General features: G+C 44.7%; 1 protein-coding gene across 1 annotated transcript in view; it reads right to left on the bottom strand.

Moving 5' to 3' along the window:
• Positions 1–12,391, bottom strand: part of LOC146835045 (voltage-gated potassium channel KCNC3-like) — an 89,626-nt gene extending 77,235 nt beyond the window's left edge. Inside the window, exon 1 of the mRNA XM_085602707.1 lies at positions 12,279–12,391. The gene's annotated coding sequence lies outside the window, so the exon portion shown is untranslated. The remainder of the gene's footprint in view (positions 1–12,278) is intronic.
• Positions 12,392–19,906: the final 7,515 nt, after the last annotated feature.

The raw sequence follows: 19,906 nt of genomic DNA, 5'->3' as shown, positions 1-19,906 counted from the left end.
TCCCCGTAAGTGCCAGTCACAACTGCAGAATAAGAATGGAGGTGTGGAGCAAGCAACGACAATGAGAGGGAGGCTGGGCGAGTGCAAGCAATGAGGGAGGAACACTGGGAGTTAGAGGGAGGACACAAGGGAGCCAATTAAAAAAGATGTAGAGAAGTGCTTAAACACAAAAAAGTAGCATCTACAAAAATGCGCAGTCGAAGGACACAAGTAATGCATCTATGCAACAGGAGGGAGTGACAAACACACGAATGGGAAGGAAGCTTAAGGCAGACTTTGACCACTAAAAAGCAAGCAAATTATAGTGACAATAAAGCCAACTAGTAGGAAGCAATGGGGGGATCTAAGCCCACTTATAAAAACAAGGGGGCATATTATCAAGAGAATTATCGCAACATCAACAAGGGCACGCTAACAGGCTTCAGCGTGTGTTCCCTTGTTGTAGCACCCGTTTCACCAACGCCTTGCATCTCATCGTTAATGAAATGCAAGGTAGGCGTACCTCACATTCACAGCATGAGAAAACATTGATAACGCATCTTCGCGCTATTACCAACGATGCCCCATACCCGCCTAGCGAGAATAGAATTCGTGCTAAATCCCCATTTACGCATGAATCTAACCTCAGAAAAATACCTGACTTAGCAGCATTACCCTATGGGAGCTGGATCATCCGGCTAAATCCACCATGGCTTATTACCAAGCTATTCCCTATCCCAGAAATATTAACGCTGGATTACCAGCGATAATCCAGCATTTCGCCGCTTTCGCTGGAATTTTTATCGCATTGGAGATACCGTTGATAATAACGCGCTATCTCAGCGATCAATTCCAGCGATAGCAGGTGATAGCTATATTCGCGCTAAGTGTGCTTAGCGATATTTATCGCTCCCAGTTGATACTATGCACCTACGTCTTGAAGAGACAGTATGTGTGCTGTCTAGGCAAAACCTAAAAAGTTGTAAAATGGCCAAATTCAAACTGAAGACCACTAGATGCTAAAAATGTGTTAATTAACTGTTATGTTACGTTATGTCATGTTATGTTGTGTTATGTTATGTACGTTATTCAGATTTGTAGAGCGCAGTAACGCCCGGATGGGTATCCTGGTGCTGTGCAGATGTGAGTGTAGCCACTCAATGAGCCTAGTGTAACTACACAAAAAATCCTGGTCTTCAACTTCAAAAAGTGAGGAGGCTCGCATGTGTAGCAGGAGGCCATTCCAAACTCTAGGAGCGATGAACTCTAGGAGCGATGTAGGAGAAGTCTTGACCGCTAGATCTGGTTTTCCATATGCATGGAATCTGTGCAAGTAGGAGGCCGGACGAGTGGAGGTGTCCTCAAGGTTTATGAAAGCAGATGCGATTGTTGATGTATGCTAAGCCAGTGTTATATAGTGCCTTGAATGTGCGGGTGAGGAGTTTAAAATGTGCTCATTTGTGAATGGGGAGCCAGTGGAGATCCTTTCAGGTGTGGTGTGATGTGAGGGCGAGATGGGAGGTTGAGAGTGATTCTGGCAGCCGTGTTCTCAATGGTCGGCAGCTTTCTGATGAGTTTTTTGTTGATCCTGGCATAGTGTGTGTTCTCTTAATCCAACTTGCTTGTGACCGGGCTGTGCGTGACAATTTCTTTGGAGCTGATTGGTAGCTCTTCATAAATCTTCCTCTGCATCTTAACCCCTTCAGCGCTGCGCGGATTCCCCCACGGTGCTGAAGGGTTCGAGCGCGGGCGGGGCCATGACGGAACGGTTCCGTCATGAGCACAGCTCAACCGATGCTCATGACGGAACCGTTCCGTCATGAGCATGGAAGGGGTTAAACATATGGATGCATGAGGCAGTAATGGCATTGGGTGGTTATGTTCGAGTTTACTATCAATAATGATCCTGAGGTTTTTGGCATGGTTGGTAGGGGTGGGTGTTGGTCCTAGGTCTGTTGACCACCAATTAGAGTCCCAGGGTGATGTTTTCTTACCGAAGATCACAATTTTGCTCTTGTCAGAGTTCAGCTTTAAAAGGATAGTCTTCATCCAGTGGTCGATTTCAGTCATGCAGGCATTGAACTTGATCCGGTTACTGGGCGTCTTGTCCAAGAGGGAGAGAATTAATTGTGTGTCAACAGAATAGAAGAGGACGTTCATGCCGTGAGAGCAAATGATGCTGGCTACAGGGATCAAAGCGGTACAAAAGGGGGTGGCGATGGACGGAGCATCAGAACCAATCAAACACTCACACCCAGTCAACAGTTTTGGGTTTGATCCATCACCGTTCTTTAGCCCACTCTGCCACCCCAGTTCAGACATGGCCATATGCATATCAGTCTGACCCTGTGCCTCATGGGAACAGTCCAGCCCGAACTGCCAAGCCATGCCTTCCCTGGACCGGAAACAAGCTTCCTAGGACCGGTTTCGGGCATTTCAGCCGTCTTCAGCCAGGCTTGCTTGAATCCAGTGGCAAAGAGAGCAAGGGACTCACGTCTGAGCATACCCTGCCAACTTATGGCGAACAAAGCGGTACAAAAGGGGGTGGCGATGGACGGAGCATGAGAACCAATCAAACACTCACACCCAGTCAACAGATCTGGGTTTGATCCATCACCGTTCTTTAGCCCACTCTGCCACCCCAATTCAGACATAGCCATATGCAAATCAGTCTGACCCTGTGCCTCATGGGAACAGTCCAGCCCGAACTGCCAAGCCATGCCTTCCCTGGACCGGAAACAAGCTTCCTAGGACCGGTTTCGGGCATTTCAGCCGTCTTCAGCCAGGCTTGCTTGAATCCAGTGGCAAAGTGAGCAAGGGACTCACGTCTGAGCATACCCTGCCAACTTATGGCGAACAAAGCGGTACAAAAGGGGGTGGTGATGGACGGAGCATCAGAACCAATCAAACACTCACACCCAGTCAACAGATCTGGGTTTGATCCATCACCGTTCTTTAGCCCACTCTGCCACCCCAGTTCAGACATGGCCATATGCAAATCAGTCTGACCCTGTGCCTCATGGGAACAGTCCAGCCCGAACTGCCAAGCCATGCCTTCCCTGGACCGGAAACAAGCTTCCTAGGACCGGTTTCACTTTGCCACTGGATTCAAGCAAGCCTGGCTGAAGACGTCTGAAATGCCAGAAACCGGTCCTAGGAAGCTTGTTTCCGGTCCAGGGAAGGCATGGCTTGGCAGTTTGGGCTGGACTGTTCCCATGAGGCACAGGGTCAGACTGATTTGCATATGGCCATGTCTGAACTGGGGTGGCAGAGTGGGCTAAAGAACGGTGATGGATCAAACCCAGATCTGTTGACTGGGTGTGAGTGTTTGATTGGTTCTGATGCTCCGTCCATCACCACCCCTTTTGTACTGCTTTGTTCGCCATAAGTTGGCAGGGTATGCTCAGACGTGAGTCCCTTGCTCACTTTGCCACTGGATTCAAGCAAGCCTGGCTGAAGACGGCTGAAATGACAGAAACCGGTCCTAGGAAGCTTGTTTCCGGTCCAGGGAAGGCATGGTTTGGCAGTTCAGGCTGGACTGTTCCCATGAGGCACAGGGTCAGACTGATTTGCATATGGCCATGTCTGAACTGGGGTGGCAGAGTGGGCTAAAGAACGGTGATGGATCAAACCCAGATCTGTTGACTGGGTGTGAGTGTTTGATTGGTTCTGATGCTCCGTCCATCACCACCCCTTTTTTACGGCTACAAGGATCATGCATGCATTCAAGAGGGTCGGGCTCAGGAAGGATCCTTGCGGAATTCCACCGATAAGGTCATGGGCATCTAAGGTATAAGGTGCCAGTCTGACTGACTGCGTCTTTCCAGGCAGGAAAGAGCTGATCCATTGGAGTGTGTATCCTTGGATTCTGATGTTTGAAGGCGTTGGATGGGGTGGGAGACTGCGTCAAATGTTGTGGAGAGGTCCAGGAGGATGAGGGCCTGTTAGACTTGGTATCCTTGGTGTGGATTCCCCTGACATTTTGCCTCTACCTTCTGCATTTTTCACAGAATAATGGATTTTGTTTTTGCTGGCTTAGATGCTTTGGGCACTTTGCCACTCATGATCCATGTCAAAGTATAGTGCTCCCTGTATAAACTGTACTTATGATTGGTTATCCATATTTGCCATATTTGGTTTACTGGTAAGTCCCTAGTAAAGTGCATTGAGTGTGCCAGGGCTGTAAATCAAATGTTCTGGTGGGCATGCAGCACTGATTGTTCCACCCACATGAGTAGCCCTGTAGATCTGTCTCATACCTACCACTGTAGCACCTGCGCACGCAGTTTGTAACTGCCATGTTGACCTGGCAAGTGCACCCACTTGCCATGCCCCCACCTTCTCTTTTCTTACATGTAAGGCACCCCTTAGGTAGGACCAAGGTACCCCCATGGGCAGGGTGCAGTGTATGTGGAAGTTAAAACATGTACTGGTGTGTTTCACATGTCCTGATAGTATAATACTGCCTTTTTTGTTTTTCACTATTGACAGGCTGTCTGTCCAATAGGCTAACATGGGAGCTGCACTGTAACATCTTACAAATGTAACTCTCCATAGGGACAAGATGGAGAAATAGAGTTTAGGCTCTGTCAGAATTTGCTAACACATATTTTAGTAAAGATGGTTTTTAAATTGTGTGTTTGAAAAGGCAACTTTTAGAAAGTGGGCAGTTTGTTGTTTAACCATTCTATGTGTCTCTGCCTGTTTGTGGTTTTGGAGTGACAAGGGCTGCGGATGTGGATTCTTCGAACAGTCCCAAAGGGGGTTGGGGTGTGTTCTGCCTTTCCTCAGTGACTCATAGTTGAGCTGAATAGACATGAGCTGCATTTAGGGGAGTGGGAGGAGTTTCACTAGCACCTGAATAGGCTATGTCTCCTATGCACAATGCTGTCTCAACCTCCTGTAGTGAAGCTGGGCCTCAGAGGGCAGAACTGGTTTGGACTGGGCTGAGAGGCCCTTGCCACAAAGAGAACAAAGAGAAACTGGGGTTTAAGTATTGGACCTTAAACCCCAGAGAATTAGATCACTTCTGGACTCAAGAGGAACCTCCGCCAAGGAAAAGCGCTAGAGACTGTAAGGAGGAGTACTGTCCCTTTGCTGTGTTGCTTTGCTGCGTTGGCCTGCAGTAGTTGCTTCTGACAAAGAGAGGGAAAAAACTGGAACTTTGCTGTGAACCTGCTTGAAGAATAATCTCCAAGGGCTTGTGTGTGCTTGCCTCTTGTTTTGAAGTCTCAGGGCCACAGAGACTTCACCTGCACCCACTGACCAGCACCTGGACTCCTCTGTGGACTCATGGTTTCAAGAGGGCACCAATTTCAGATCCTGGGCCCTGGGAATAGTGTGGTTGGTGGTGCATAGCAAGAAGAACACCCCTGACGTCATCAGCGATGCCGCCAGTGACGTCGCGACATGCTCGTAACCGTGCACAACGCACCGCCCCGCCTCCACCACAGCTCCAACACCTATCGACGCCTGCCGGCGTCTGCAGTTATCGGCCTTCCCGATGCCAGCGCTCGTACTGATGCTGTCACGCCAGTGCCAGCATCCTATTATTGCGGAGCTGGTAACCAACGAGGGTGACTTCACGAAATCTTCAATGTTACATCGCCTCACCGGAACTGATACCTCATCGCTGACGTCACCTAATTTCCCCTGTCCTGGACTCAACACCTCGCCTCCTCTCAGACTTGATGCCTCGTCTCCCCGTGGCAGAAAGTAACTGGGTTTGCCTTGGTACCTACACCTCACCTCCACGACGCCTTGCTTCGACTGTTGACTTAGTTTCCAATGTACTGTTGTTTGGGGGTCAGTGTGAATCCATGCCCGGCCAGACCACCTCACGGTCAGCGCCGTCCTTTGGATTTGTGCCTGTCACGACATCGTAAAAGCCCCGGTTAGAGCTATTTGTGTCTGCAATTCTACTTTTTAAGTAACCATTCTAAAAGTGATATCTTGATACATGTATGTTGGGTTTCTGTCATTTTGGTCTCATTTGGTTTAGATAAAGATACCTTATTTTTCTCAACTGTTGTGGTATCCATTTGTGGTGTTTTGACTGTGTTACTGTGTATTTGGGTACAAATACTTCACACATTGCCTTTGGGTTAAACCTGTCTGCTCGTGCCAAGCTACCAATGGGATGAGCAGGGGCTATCGAAAGTGTTTAACTCCCTGACCCTGACTAGAAGGAAGGGTCACTACGTGGACAAAAGTGCATGGGTCTGAAACCAGACTGAGTGGTGTTGAGGAGTCAGTGGTCCTGGAGTTATTGGGTGAGGTGTTTGTTGATGATTTTCTCTAAGCCCTTGGCCAGGGATAGTAGCAGGGAAATAGGTCTGTAGTTGGGAAGCATTGAAACATCCACCGAGGGTTTCTTCAGCAGTGAGAGGACAGTTGCGTGTTTCCATGCACCTGGGAAGGTCACGGAATAGGTGCATACTTTCAGAATGGGAATGAGCATGGCACTGATGAGTTGCAGTTCTCTGGAGTAGGCGTGGTTGGTGCAGGGGTACGCTGCGGCCCCTTCGTTGATGGACTACATGATGGCAACAATTTCTTATGGAGTGATGACGGGTTATGTGGTTAGCATTGGTTCTTTGGAAAAGATCAGGAGGAGTTTGGAGAGGTTGAATTTGCTGTAAATGGTGGTTATTTTGTTGCTGAAGAGTTTAGAGAGATTCCTCGTTTGGGCTTCCTGGCCCAAACTAATGGTCTAACCTACCTATCTGTACCCAGCGGTCTACAGTGTTAAGTGCTGACACTAAATCTAGATGGAGCTACATAGCCATTCTTCCACTTCCAGCAGAGCTAACATATTTCTCTGACACCCATATCTCAGAGCTGCTCCTTAGATGAAAGTCTGATTTAACATCACTAAAAAGGAATCATTTTCCATGTGAATTAGCAGTTTGTTAGCACTTAAATCTGGCTAGCATGGGTAAACTTAACTACACACAAAATCATAATGCCCAAAGTGAGACTCTTTCGCCAATGCTTATTTAACATAGAGGCGTTTGGAGGGTCAATTGGACCAGGTTACATCTTTTTTGGCATATAGGGGTCTGCAAGGTCAATGGGGCAATTCACATCTTTTTTAACCCCTTCGGTGCCACGCCTTTTCCCCCTCCTGTGCCGGGCGTTTCCCACGCGGGTGGGTTTCATGACGAGATGTTCTCGTCATGGGCACAGCGCGACCGTGCTCCATGACGAGACTATCTCGTCATGGGCACAGAAGAGGTTAATGTATGGGGTCTGCTAGTTCAATTGGACCAGTTTGCATCCTTAATTTAGCATTTAGGGGTGTGTAGGTTCAATTGGGTGGTTTACATCTTTTTAAGCATAGTGGGGTACGCAGGTTCTGTAGGGTCCGTGTTGGACTTGGCTCTGTCTGCAGGGTCATCCCTAAACTTTGACTTCACCCTCCTGTCGTCTGAACCCGTTTTTCTTGGTTTTTAGGACTCTGCGCATTTTACCACTGCTAACCAGTGCTAAGATGCATGTCCTCTCTCCTTTAAACATGGTAGAATTGGCTTATACCCAATAGGCATATTTAATTTGCTTATAAGTCCCAATTAAAGTGGTACCCCGTGTACCCAGGGCCTGTACATTAAATGCTACTAGTAGGCCTGTAACACTGACTGTGCCACCCATGTAAGTAGCCCTTTAAACATGTCTCAGGCCTGCCATTGCAGCCTGAGTGCAGTTTCTAAACTGCCATATCGACCTGGCAAAACAAACCATTTGCCAGGCCCAAACTTTCTTTTTTAATACATATTATTCACCCCTCAGGTATGCCCTGAACAGCCAAGGGGGCAGTATATTTAAAAAGTAGGACATGTACTTTTAAGGTTTACTTATCCTGGTAGTTACATTCGTTTTCACCACTGCAAGGCCTATCTCTCCCATAGGATATGTCTAGTGGTTTGTTAGTTTATTATAAATATCTGTTATAATGTGAAAGTATAAAATGTCTTGTAATGACTCTAATTAACAACTGGTGGTGATTATTATCAAGTTTTAAATTTTTTTAAATGGAACTTTTATGTTGTTTGTGTCTTGTATATTTAGCACTTATTGTATATACTCATCTTTTCAGCCTTGAAAAAGTCTTAGTAAAAGTCGAAAAACGTGTCGGCTAGATCCTGTGCTGGGATTCCTTTTTAAAACAATAAAGACGAGAATCTACAAAAGTTGAGGGGGTTTGGATTTTTGTTGCATGCTAAGACCACTGACTGACTGAACGGATCTCTCCTATGTGTACTGATGAGTACATGTTTTCTTTTGTACATTGATCAACATATATTAATGTTGGCCTGATTTATTAACATAATGGTGTGCTGTTCAGGCTTTTTCTGATTGCTAATGTGTGAAGTTTCTAAACTGCAATATCGACCTGGCAAAACAAACCATTTGCCAGGCCCAAACTTTCTTTTAATACATATAAGTAACCCCTAGGGTATGCCCTGAACAACCGAGGGGGCAGTAGCTCTCCCATAGGATAACATTGGAGTTACCCTATTGCATTTAATAAGCTGTAACTTCCGATTGGGAGCAGGTAGACAGCTTTAGTTTGGTGTCTAAAGAATTATAATTAAAAGCCCTCTTTAATGGTAAAGTCTGATTTTTTTGTCACAGTTCTGAAAATGCCACTTTTAGAAAGTTGTCATTTTCTCTTCCTAATCATTTGGTGCCTGCAGCCTATTCCTGGGTTACATGACTAGGTGTAGTTGGAAGTCGGTCCTTGTGTATTGCTCCCAGACAGTGAGACAAAGGGAAGTTAGGTGTTGGCAGGATGGGCCATGCTGAGTGAACGAGGGGGAGGAGCTGGCACCTACCACACTTGCACATCACAAAGGCTTCGCATGAGCACTCTCACAAAGTGATTGATACTGGTCCTTTGTGACACCAGACATGCTGGGGGCAAGACAGGGAGGAAGAGGGTGCCTGACACATCAAGGGGTGGAAACCTCTAGAAGTTTCCTCTACTTCAAAGTGGGACCTTTGGACTCAACTCTTCAGTACAATTCTTTACCCATGGCCAGGATGAAGGACTGCTGTTGTGTTGAAAGGACAGCCACTCTGCTGGACTGTTGCCCTGAAGGACAGCTGCCCTGTTGTGCTGACCTGCTGCTCTGATGCCTTCTTGCCTGGTTAAGAAGTGCTGGACTTAGATCTCTAAATCCAGGACTCCAGAGTGCATCCAATGGTTAGTTGGCTGGCCTCCTGATCAGATGCCATCGGGACATAACAGGCTTCCAACAACCTTGAACCCCTCACCTGAACTCTGAATCTGTGAGCTCTGCCCTCCCATGTGCCACCACCCTAGTCCTGGACCTGTGGAAGTAGGCTTGAAGGTGATCTGCCAGCCCACATGAGTATTCAGCAGAACCGATGCATCTCCTCGGTAGTACAGTGCATCGCCTGCAGAACCGGCACATCGTCTCTGTTGCACGATGCATCGCCCTCAGAGCCAACACAACACCTTTGCTGCATGGACTTTCCCATTGCATCACCCTTCGCAGCCCATTGAAACCACAGCTGCATGACGCATCTCCATGCAAGGATATCACCTCACCCAACGCAGCCCATCGGAACCGCCACAGTGCAAAGTACCTCCACGCAAAGACATCGCATCACACTTCGTAGGTCCCCAGAACCGCCGCTGCATGACGGCCTCACCTGGATCTCGCATTGACTCTGCTTCATGACGCATCCTCAGTAAAAGATTCTGCGGTCCAGATTTACTAAATTCTCACGGAAGGCAGCAGCTTAAAATGCATGAGAAGGAGAGAGTGCGATATCTACAGAGATATGGCTCTCTCCTTCCCTCTGCCTAGCGCCGGTGCAGAATTTGCTGCCAGGTGCCACGCACACACTTTTGTGGCATGGTGCAAGGGTGTGTGCATGAGTCTAGTATAGGTTTTGTACTGGAAAACTACCCTTCCAGTACAAAATTATGCTTAGACAACTTATAAAACTTCTCCTACTTTGTATGTGTGCTGTACAGTGCGGCACACATGCAAAGTCAGAAAAGAAAGGAGGATAAAAACCTTTCTACTTTTAACGCCTGCATTCAAATGCAAAACCCTGTCTCAAATTTTTGGTAGATAGCTGTTTGCATCAAAAAGCACGGGTGGTTGTATGGGAATGCCCATGTAACGCCCCTTGATGCTAAGTGCACAAAGCGGCGCTTTTAGGCAATTTCCAGCTCAAAATAAGCCTTGACCTGGAAAGTAAATAACAAAAAAAAACATTTTTTGTGCTGGTTTGCGTCACTTTTGTGATGCAAACACAATACAAAATGTTGGTAAATCTGGACAGCATATCTTCAAAACCAGGATTAAGGATTCAGCAGGCCTGAGTGGGTCCCGGTAGGCAGTCTGCACTACATTGCGATCAGCCTGAACTTGTGACTTTGTTCTGGTCCGGCACGACCAGATAACCGCAGTTGGCGCTTTGTGGTGTTTAACACTATTTTCACTGAAATCTTTAAACTTTGCATATCTCCGGTTCTACTGATTGGATATTTGTTGTTTTGCTCTTGATTTATTTATTTAAATTACTCTATTTTTCTAAATAGATGTTGGATTTTTCTTGTGTTGTGTTTTCACTTTATTACTGTTTGAAGTGCTGCATAAATAATTTCCACATTGCCTCTAAGTTAAGCCTGACTGCTCTGTGACAAGCTAACAGAGGGTTGAGCACAGGTTAATTTGGGGTTTGCTTGTGAGTTCACCCAGACAAGGAATGTGGTTACTGCTTGAGTAGGGTTTCACCTCCCTCAACCAGTTACCCAGTTTCTGACAGGCAGTTATTATCTTCTTTAACATGTCGGTTCTGCAGGTTCAATTGAGCCTGCTTACATCAGTACTTTCTGCTTATCCTTTCAGTCAATGGTTCTCTCTTCTCATTTTATATGAAAGCGTGGTCTGTAGTCTGTAGTGTAAAATGTATGCAGATAACACCCAGGATGAGGCGACTAAGCCGAACCTGTCACTTACTGGATGAAAACTGTTTACACAGTGAAAAATGAAGGTCAGTTTCCTTCGTTTAAAGGTACAAAATACCACTCGATATGAGTTAAACAATTTCTATGGGCCATCCTTATGTCAGACAAAAAACATTCCAAAACCTGTAAATAATTTTTGATGAGGAGATTAAACACTAAAAAGCATTTTCCATAAATATTTGGGAACGAAAGCTCCTGTGATATCCCCATAAAATATAATTCCGGCTATGGACCTGCCCACATTGGTATGACTTTCTCAATTCATGCTAGTAGCTGTTTGGTGTTTCATTCCACCTCCTATGGACTGCTTGTGCTGTAATACATGTGGGACTATTTTCTGAAATTGAGCGCTTGGCTGGTTGTTCCGCTTTAGCTTTGTTCCGTTTATCTTATTTCAGTGCCCGCATTGGACCTGTCTCTCTCTATGAGAATGACTCTTCCCTAACCCTTTCTCTATAGAAGAGTAACAAGTGGAAGACCCCGATATAGGTACTCGCACAGGGAATTCTGAGCTGACAGACATCTAAATATATTGCAACTGTTATTATAGGGAATACTGGGCCCACTTCCCCTTCGGCCCTCGGTACCACTGCACCAGATGCACCACTAATATATACTTCCCTGGCTATTGTACTTCTTAAAAGTTGACGGAATCATCATACATTGAACCCGTTGTCAAACAGATGTATTGAATACAGAAAGCAATCTTGTTTTTCACTGCAGCAGACTTTAAAAAAAAAAAATTTAGTCAGGGTTCAACATGCAAGTAAGACATATTGGCATTACCAACGCTTGTTTACATAGTTCATAGTTGCAGTTAGACCGTTCACACCAACCCGCAAAAACTCCACCACATTAACACTCGCACCATTTTTTTTGTTCAGTTTTATATAGCTCAAACTAGACCCGAAAGTACTTGGAGAGCTTTTTATGGACACCAGTTACAGTACACATTTATTTTCAGCAAGCACGCAGAAATTACGTCATTTGCCCAGAAACACAGGATTTTGAGCCGACGCTGAGACTAGAACTTGGTCCTTATGCCACATCTTCTATCCTCCTCAAGTCAGTGGATTTATATAACGTTTTGCAAAACGTTGCAGACGTTGAAGCCTTTCTGACGAGGCGCACGCATTCTGAAAATAGTTCCATCTTTGCCCGTTAGTGCTCTTGAAGTGACAAATGAAAAGGGGGCATCAATCGGCTCTCGCGCCCCCTGCGTCACATGTAAATGAGGCATGCCCAAAACAAACAGCTAATCGCGTTTCATGCAAACGGTTCCGTTTCTTACCTTTCTGTGTGTTGCTCTGAAGCGACAGCGTGAGGAGACTGCCGGGGGGTGGGGGCCTGAGGAGGAGACTGGTTTAAAAATGCAGCTGTTTCAGTGAAGAGTAAAAACAGGAAGTCAGGGGGTTTGACTTCTAAAGTTTGACAAGAGGAGCCAGAAAAAAAGAGTTGACAGATGTTTTAGCCACAGAACATCCAATCAGTAAGTACGTTTTGTCCTGTGAGAGTACCGGGGTCTCTGTACAGAAATATGTGAAGTGTTGCATGCCCTGGCCCGTAGCCACGAATGTTCTGATTTTTAAACATTTCAATCAAAGCCGCATCCTTTTTCTTGTGTTAATGATCGTGGAAGAAATGTAAATGTGTCAGGAAATGTGCAAATTCTAGCCATCTGGGCGGCGTTTAGAAATAATATTGAGGCTAAATTGATGCATTGAACCTGGGGACCTGAGTTATGATCCCAGCACCGACGACGACTTTTCCCGGCGCATGTGCAATATTTTAGAACAATGTGTGATGTAAACGCATTGAATGTAAAGTGAGGTGTTTCGTTTACATGATGCATTTTCCTTCCCTCTGTCACAATCTTGTTTCAGTCACGCAGCACATACATGCAGGTTTTGAGTCAGCACTTCAAGTGTAAAGGGCTCCTCCTGGAATAAAAACGTGCAGTGGTAAGTGTTCTGCTGTTGTTTGGAACTACTGTTGTGCAATATCAAATGCACAAAATAAAATAAATACTAAACATTTCAAACCCAGGGCTAACTTTCTTTATGTGAAACACAATCTTTCAAACTATCTATCTATCTATCTATCTATCTATCTATCTATCTATCTATCTATCTATCTATCTATCTATCTATCTATCTATATATATATATATATATATATATATATATATATTATCTACTGGCGGTCGCCAGTAGATAGTTATAGTTAGGACCGAGTTCCCATAGAAAATCTGAAAATTCTATTTTGAATAACTTTGGCGCCGGTTGACTTATCTTCGTGAAATTTTCAAAACTAATGGGGCGCTCCGCTCAGCTCCTACCCTGAAAGTCTCGGGGTGATTCGTCAAGCGGGGGCTGAGAAAAAAGGGGTGTCCCAAAACGCGTTTTCCCCATGCATTTTCCCATAGGACCTTTAGTCGAAGGTACAGCCCGAACGTCTGAACAGAATTACTTGAAATTTGGCAAAGAGGTAGTCCTCAGGTCAGGCATGTGCTTTTTGCTTAAATGGTGTAAATCCGTTCAGTAGTTCCTGAGAAAATCAAAAGTAAAATTACATATATATCTGGGCGGAGCCTAACCACACATCTCATCGTGAGATCTGATTGGCTGTCAGCACTTCATCCAAGAAGTGTTGGCAGCCATCTTGGGACCAATATACATGATAGCACCTCATTAAAAAGCATTGCAGTTAATAGAAGGTTTTAAGACTTTAGTTACATTATAAATCATTTGTCGATGGTACCATACTCATTTTAGGAATCGTGGTGTGTTCTAAGGTGATTTTACCATGTGAAAAAGCCTTCTGCTGTGATATCATGAATCATGTTTGAGAGAAAACTATTTTCTCATGCTTTTCCCACAGAGGTTTGGAAGGTGATCTATAAGCTAACTGAGAGCATATTTTCTGTAAATTCCCATTATCTTTCTCAGTCATGTGAGAATGAATTCTGACATTCTCAGTAAAACATATACATCCAACAAGGGCAGAGACTGTCAGTTGATTCCTTTGTGTTCTACTGCAGCTTCCCAGAGTGTTCGAAAGAACAACTAGAGCGCTAACAGTCCTACTTATGACAAACGTATGGCACACCTGAAGCCATCTTGGTTGGAATAAAGTGGTAGTTCTTAAAACAATTTAATTTAAAAAGGAACAAAATGAGGGGGTTAATTTTGCCACAGAAAGTATGATTAGTGCCGCAGAAAGAAATATTAGGGCACATTTTGAGTGACTTCTCAAATCCTCTTCTATTTCATTAAACAATTCTGACATGCAGACTGAAACATGCACTTTCAATACCAGCAGCAGACTTCCCTGGTGAGCAGTAGCTTTACTACAGTGATCTAATAAGCAACTAGAGTGCTAACATTCTGAATTTATGGCAAATTTGTGACACATCTGAATGCCTTCTTGATGGAATGAAGGTAAAAAACTGAAAGTATTTCCTACTGAGGAGACTGTAGTAAATGAGGAAATTAGGAAACATCATAACAAATAAGTCTCCCAAAATGGCCACCAGAGACAAAAGAGCCCAAATGTAGCCCAAATATCACCCAGATGTAGCCCAAGTATAGCCCAATGACAGAATGTCCCAGAGTGTTCTAACGAACAACTAGAGCACTAACAGTCTTACTTATGACAAAAGTATGGCACACCTGAAGCCATCTTGAATGGAATAAAGTGGTAACACTTAAAACATTTAATTTACAAAGGAACACAATGAGGGGATTCATTTTGCCATAGAAATTATGATTAGTGCTGCAAAAAGAAAAATTAGGGCACATTTTGACTTCTCAAATCCTCTTCTATGTCATAAAAAAATTCTGACATGCAGACTGAAACATGCACTTTGAATACCATCAGCAGACTTCCCTGGTGAGCAGTAGCTTTACTACAGTGATCTAATGAGCAACTAGAGTGCTAACATTCAGAATTTATGGCAAATGTGTGACACATCTGAATGCCTTCTTGATGGAACTAAGTAAAAAACTGAAAGTATTTCCTACTGAGGAGACTGCAGTAAATGAGGAAATTAGGAAACTTCGTAACAAATAAATCTCCCAAGATGGCCACCAGAGTTCAAAAGAGCCCAAATGTAGCCCAAATATCACCCAGATGTAGCCCAAGTATAGCCCAATGACAGAATGTCCCAGAGTGTTCTAACGAACAACTAGAGTGCTAACAGTCTTACTTATGACAAAAGTATGGCACACCTGAAGCCATCTTGAATGGAATAAAGTGGTAACACTTAAAACATTTAATTTACAAAGGAACACAATGAGGGGATTCATTTTGCCATAGAAATTATGATTAGTGCTGCAGAAAGAAAAATTAGGGCACATTTTGACTTCTCAAATCCTCTTCTATGTCATAAAAAAATTCTGACATGCAGACTGAAACATGCACTTTGAATACCAGCAGCAGACTTCCCTGGTGAGCAGTAGCTTTACTACAGTGATCTAATGAGCAACTAGAGTGCTAACATTCAGAGTTTATGGCAAATGTGTGACACATCTGAATGCCTTCTTGATGGAACCAAGTAAAAAACTGAAAGTATTTCCTACTGAGGAGATTGCAGTAAATGAGGAAATTAGGAAACTTCGTAACAAATAAATCTCCCAAGATGGCAACCAGAGACAAAAGAGCCCAAATGTAGCCCAAATATCACCCAGCTGTAGCCCAAGTATAACACAATGACAGAATGTCCCAGAGTGTTCTAACGAACAACTAGAGCGCTAACAGTCTTACTTATGACAAAAGTATGGCACACCTGAAGCCATCTTGATTGGAATGAAGTGGTAACACTTAAAACATGTAATTTACAAAGGAACAAAATGAGGGGGTTTATTTTCCATAGAAATTATGATTAGTTCTGCAGAAAGAAAAATTAGGGCACATTTTGGCTTCTCAAATCCTCTTCTATTTCCTAAACAAATTCTGACATGCAGACTGAAACATGCACTTTGAATACCAGCAGCAGACTTCCCTGGTGAGCAGTAGGTTTACTACAGTGATCTAATGAGCAACTAGAGTGCTAACATTGAGAATTTATGGCAAATGTGTGACACATCTGAATGCCTTCTTAATGGAACCAAAATAAAAAACTGAAAGTATTCCCACTGAGGAGACTGCAGTAAATGAAATTAGGAAACTTCATAACAAATAAATCTCCCAAGATGGCCACCAGAGACAAAAGAGCCCAAATGTAGCCCAAATATCACCCAGATGTAGCCCAAGTATAGCCTAATGACAGAATGTCCCAGAGTGTTCTTAAGAACAACTAGAGCGCTTACTGTCTTACTTATGACAAAAGTATGGCACACCTGAAGCCAAATTGATTGGAATAAACTGGTAACACTTAAAACATTTAATTCAAAAAGGAACACAATGAGGGGGTTCATTTTGCCATAGAAATTATGATTAGTGCTGAAGAAAGAAAAATTAGGGCACATTTTGAGTGACTTCTCAAATCCTCTTCTATTTCATAAAAAAATTCTGATATGCAGACTGAAACATGAACTTTTAATACCAGCAGCAGACTTCCGTGGTGAGCAGTAGCTTTACTACAGTGATCTAATGAGCAACTAGAGTGCTAACATTCAGAATTTATGGCAAATGTGTGACATATCTAAATACCTTCTTGATGGAATCAAAGTAAAAAACTGAAAGCATTTCCTACTGAGGAGACTGCAGTAAATGAGGAAATTAGGAAACTTCATAACAAATAAATCTCCCAAGATGGCCACCAGACACAAAAGAGCCTAAATGCAGCACAAATATCACCCAGATGTAGCCCACATGTAGCCCAATGACAGAAGTGTGCAAAACACTTATTTTTTGTGTATTTGCAGTTTTATATAGTGCAGACTTGTCAGGTATTGGAATGCTTTACATGAGCATTGGTTACATCACACAAGATCAAATTCATTTTGGTTGTAGACATGGGGAGATTAAGTGATTTGACCACAATCACAGAATGTTGAGCTGAAGCAGAAACTCCAACCTGGTTCCCCAGTTGCAAAGTCTGCAGCTCTGGAAGTAACACCACATCCTCTCGCCAAGGTGCAACATTTAATCAAGTGGTCAACTGGATAAAAAAACATAAAGATTACAAATAATTTAAAAGTTCTTTGTCGCTATTTGAAAACTCAGAAAAGATGTCCTCATTTTAGTTTTTTAGAGCACTAACCATAATTTTGATGCAAATAAGACCCTCTCATATATGTAATTTCTAAAGGAAATACTCTAGGTATTACAGTTTTGATTACATCAAGATGACGTCAGGCGTTCCACACTTTTGTAATAAATATCGAATGTTAGCAATCTAGTTGTTCATTGGGATACTGTTGAGAGGCAGAGGCCAGGGGCACGGACTCTGAAAATTGAAGGCAGGTAGGAGAGTGCAGAGGCAACAATTTGACCACACTAGGCAGGCAGGAAGGGCAGTGGCAGCACAACAGACTAGGGAGGGCAGTGGAAAGGTGGGCAGGGGCAACAAACCAACAATACAGGACTGGCAAGAGAGGCTGTGGCAATATAATAGACCATTGTGGGCTGAAGGAAGAGGCAGTGGTAGTACAACCATACATGCCAACAGACCCGTTTCAGCCAGGAAACGTCCAATGTTTTTAAGCTCAAATGGGCTTTATTTGATCTGTCTCCTGTCTACAATCTCCTCTTTTTCAATGTAACTCAAAGGGGAAAATCAATACCCCAGTTTTTTTTCAAAATCTCCCTCTTACCAAGTTCAAAATGTTCGCAAGTATGGTACATTGAATCATGGTAGGCAGGAGGAATTGGGGTAGGGACATGGGCTCGGATAACAGAGGACAGGAGGGACATGGAGAGGTGCACCAAACTGACCCTACAGGGTAGGCATCAAGGTTTGCAGCAGCACAATACACCACACAGCGCATGCGGGACGGGAGTGCAGCACAACAATTCAAAGAAAGCAATAGGGAGGGGACAGGACCATGCACATGGACAACAGAGAACAGATGGGAAAGAGGCAATGGTAGCTAGCTGACCATAATGGACAGACAGGAGATAAAGCTGCAGCATAACAGACCATAAAGGGCAGGAGGGATGGATCAGGGGCATTACAATGGAACAGACAAGCCAGGAGGGAGGGAATAGGGGGTCTGCACATGGAAACAGAGGGCTGGGGGCAAGGTGGCAGGGCAGGAGCAGCAAGATGACCATGGAGGTCAGGCAGGATGGCCCTATAAACAAGACACACCATGGAGAGCAACAATGAGACAATGGTGGCATACACACAGACCATGGAGGGAAGGTGGGGGGGGTCAGGGGCAGCTAGCTGACCACAGAGGGAAGGTGGGAGGGGCCATGGCAGCACAGAAGACCATGCATGGCAAGCGGGAGGGTTAGTGGCAGCACAATGGCTATGATGGGCAAGAAGGAGGGTGCAGGGGCATGCACAAAGGACCATGGAGGATAGAAGGGAGGGTCAGGACCTGGGCACAGACAAGAGAGTTCAGGGGAAGGGGCCTCACAACAGAACGCACGGGGCAGGCAGGAGGAGCAGTTGCAGCACAACAGATCAGGGAGGGCAGAAGGGTGTGGCAGTAAAATGGACCATGGAGGACAGGAGGAAGGGGATAGGGGCATGGCATGTGGACAGGCAGGGTGGAGGTGGCAGGGACAGGTTACAGTCATCTGACAATGCTAGGCAGGTGGGAGGGGAGTGGCAGCTCAACAGAACACTCAGAGTAGATAGGAGTGGCAGGTCCATGGAACATAGTGGGCAAAAAGGATGGAGCAGTGGCATGCACAAAGACATCGGAGGGCAGGGGGAAGGAGAATAGGGGCAGCAAGCTAAGCACAGAGGCTAAGCAGGAGGTCAATGATGGGCCATAGAATTGGGCAATGGAGGGCAGGAGGAGTGGACTGGTACATCATGCTAAATGGAGGGCAGTGGCAGCACATGAGACCATGCATGGCAGGAGGGAGGAGGCTAGTCCATGGATTCAGACAACAGAGGATAGGGAGGAGGTGGATGGGGCAGCAAGCTAACTGTTCAGAGAAGGTGGGTATTAGGAACGTTATTGTTTTTAAAATGTGTGTCTGTGCGAACTACTTAAAATATGAACATGTATGCAGCATAATCTCAGTTTTATTAAGGAAGAAGAGGACGTTTGTGACTGTGACTCCAGGCTCACTTGGCAGAAACACCCCCTGACCCTCCACCCCCATCGCAAAATGCAATGCCCGTGAAAAGGGTAGGTGGAAGCAGTGTTATATAGAACATAGTCCTGAGAGCACGATTGAAAATGAAAACTAGATGTAGTATATGGTATAAACTATGCACCAAAAAGTGTGATATAAGATGAAGCGGGCGTGAAATATAATATATAGCTAATCAGTTGGTAGGGAGTAAGAAGGATACGTGATCCAATCACCTTCCAATTAATAGTTTGGTTTTTTTTTGTTTTTTTTTATAATATGCAATACATTGTGCGCAGTGACAGATTCATTGGAGAGCGCGAGATAGCACAGGCACTAGCGCATGCTATGCGATATGCGCCTTGGAGTGTAATATGCACAGGGCAGTGTTGTGTAACATAACTAGTCTCTAAAGTTGTAATATAAAATATGTGCTGGGGAGTGTAACGTTGCATATGCACTGTGACAAAGATATGGATCCCAGATTGTAATATGTTTGGCATAGCGCTGTGCGTTATAACATATACATCGAGGAAGACACGTTAGATGGGGCAATATAACCCATGCGAAGGCAAGTGTGGCATGACATATTCACGGGGTGGTGTTACAGTGCACATGGGCTAGAGAATGTCATAGCATACGCACTAGCTGGTGGAATACAACACAGAGGTGTGAGACAATCGGCGGGCACTGGTGGGTGTAACACAGCATTGGGCTCAG

The sequence above is a fragment of the Triturus cristatus genome, chromosome 4_2 (genome assembly GCF_964204655.1).
Source record: "Triturus cristatus chromosome 4_2, aTriCri1.1, whole genome shotgun sequence".
NCBI classification, from domain to species: domain Eukaryota; kingdom Metazoa; phylum Chordata; class Amphibia; order Caudata; family Salamandridae; genus Triturus; species Triturus cristatus.
The sequence above is the reverse complement of the archived record's forward strand: the minus strand, read 5'-3'. Positions and strand labels throughout refer to the sequence as shown.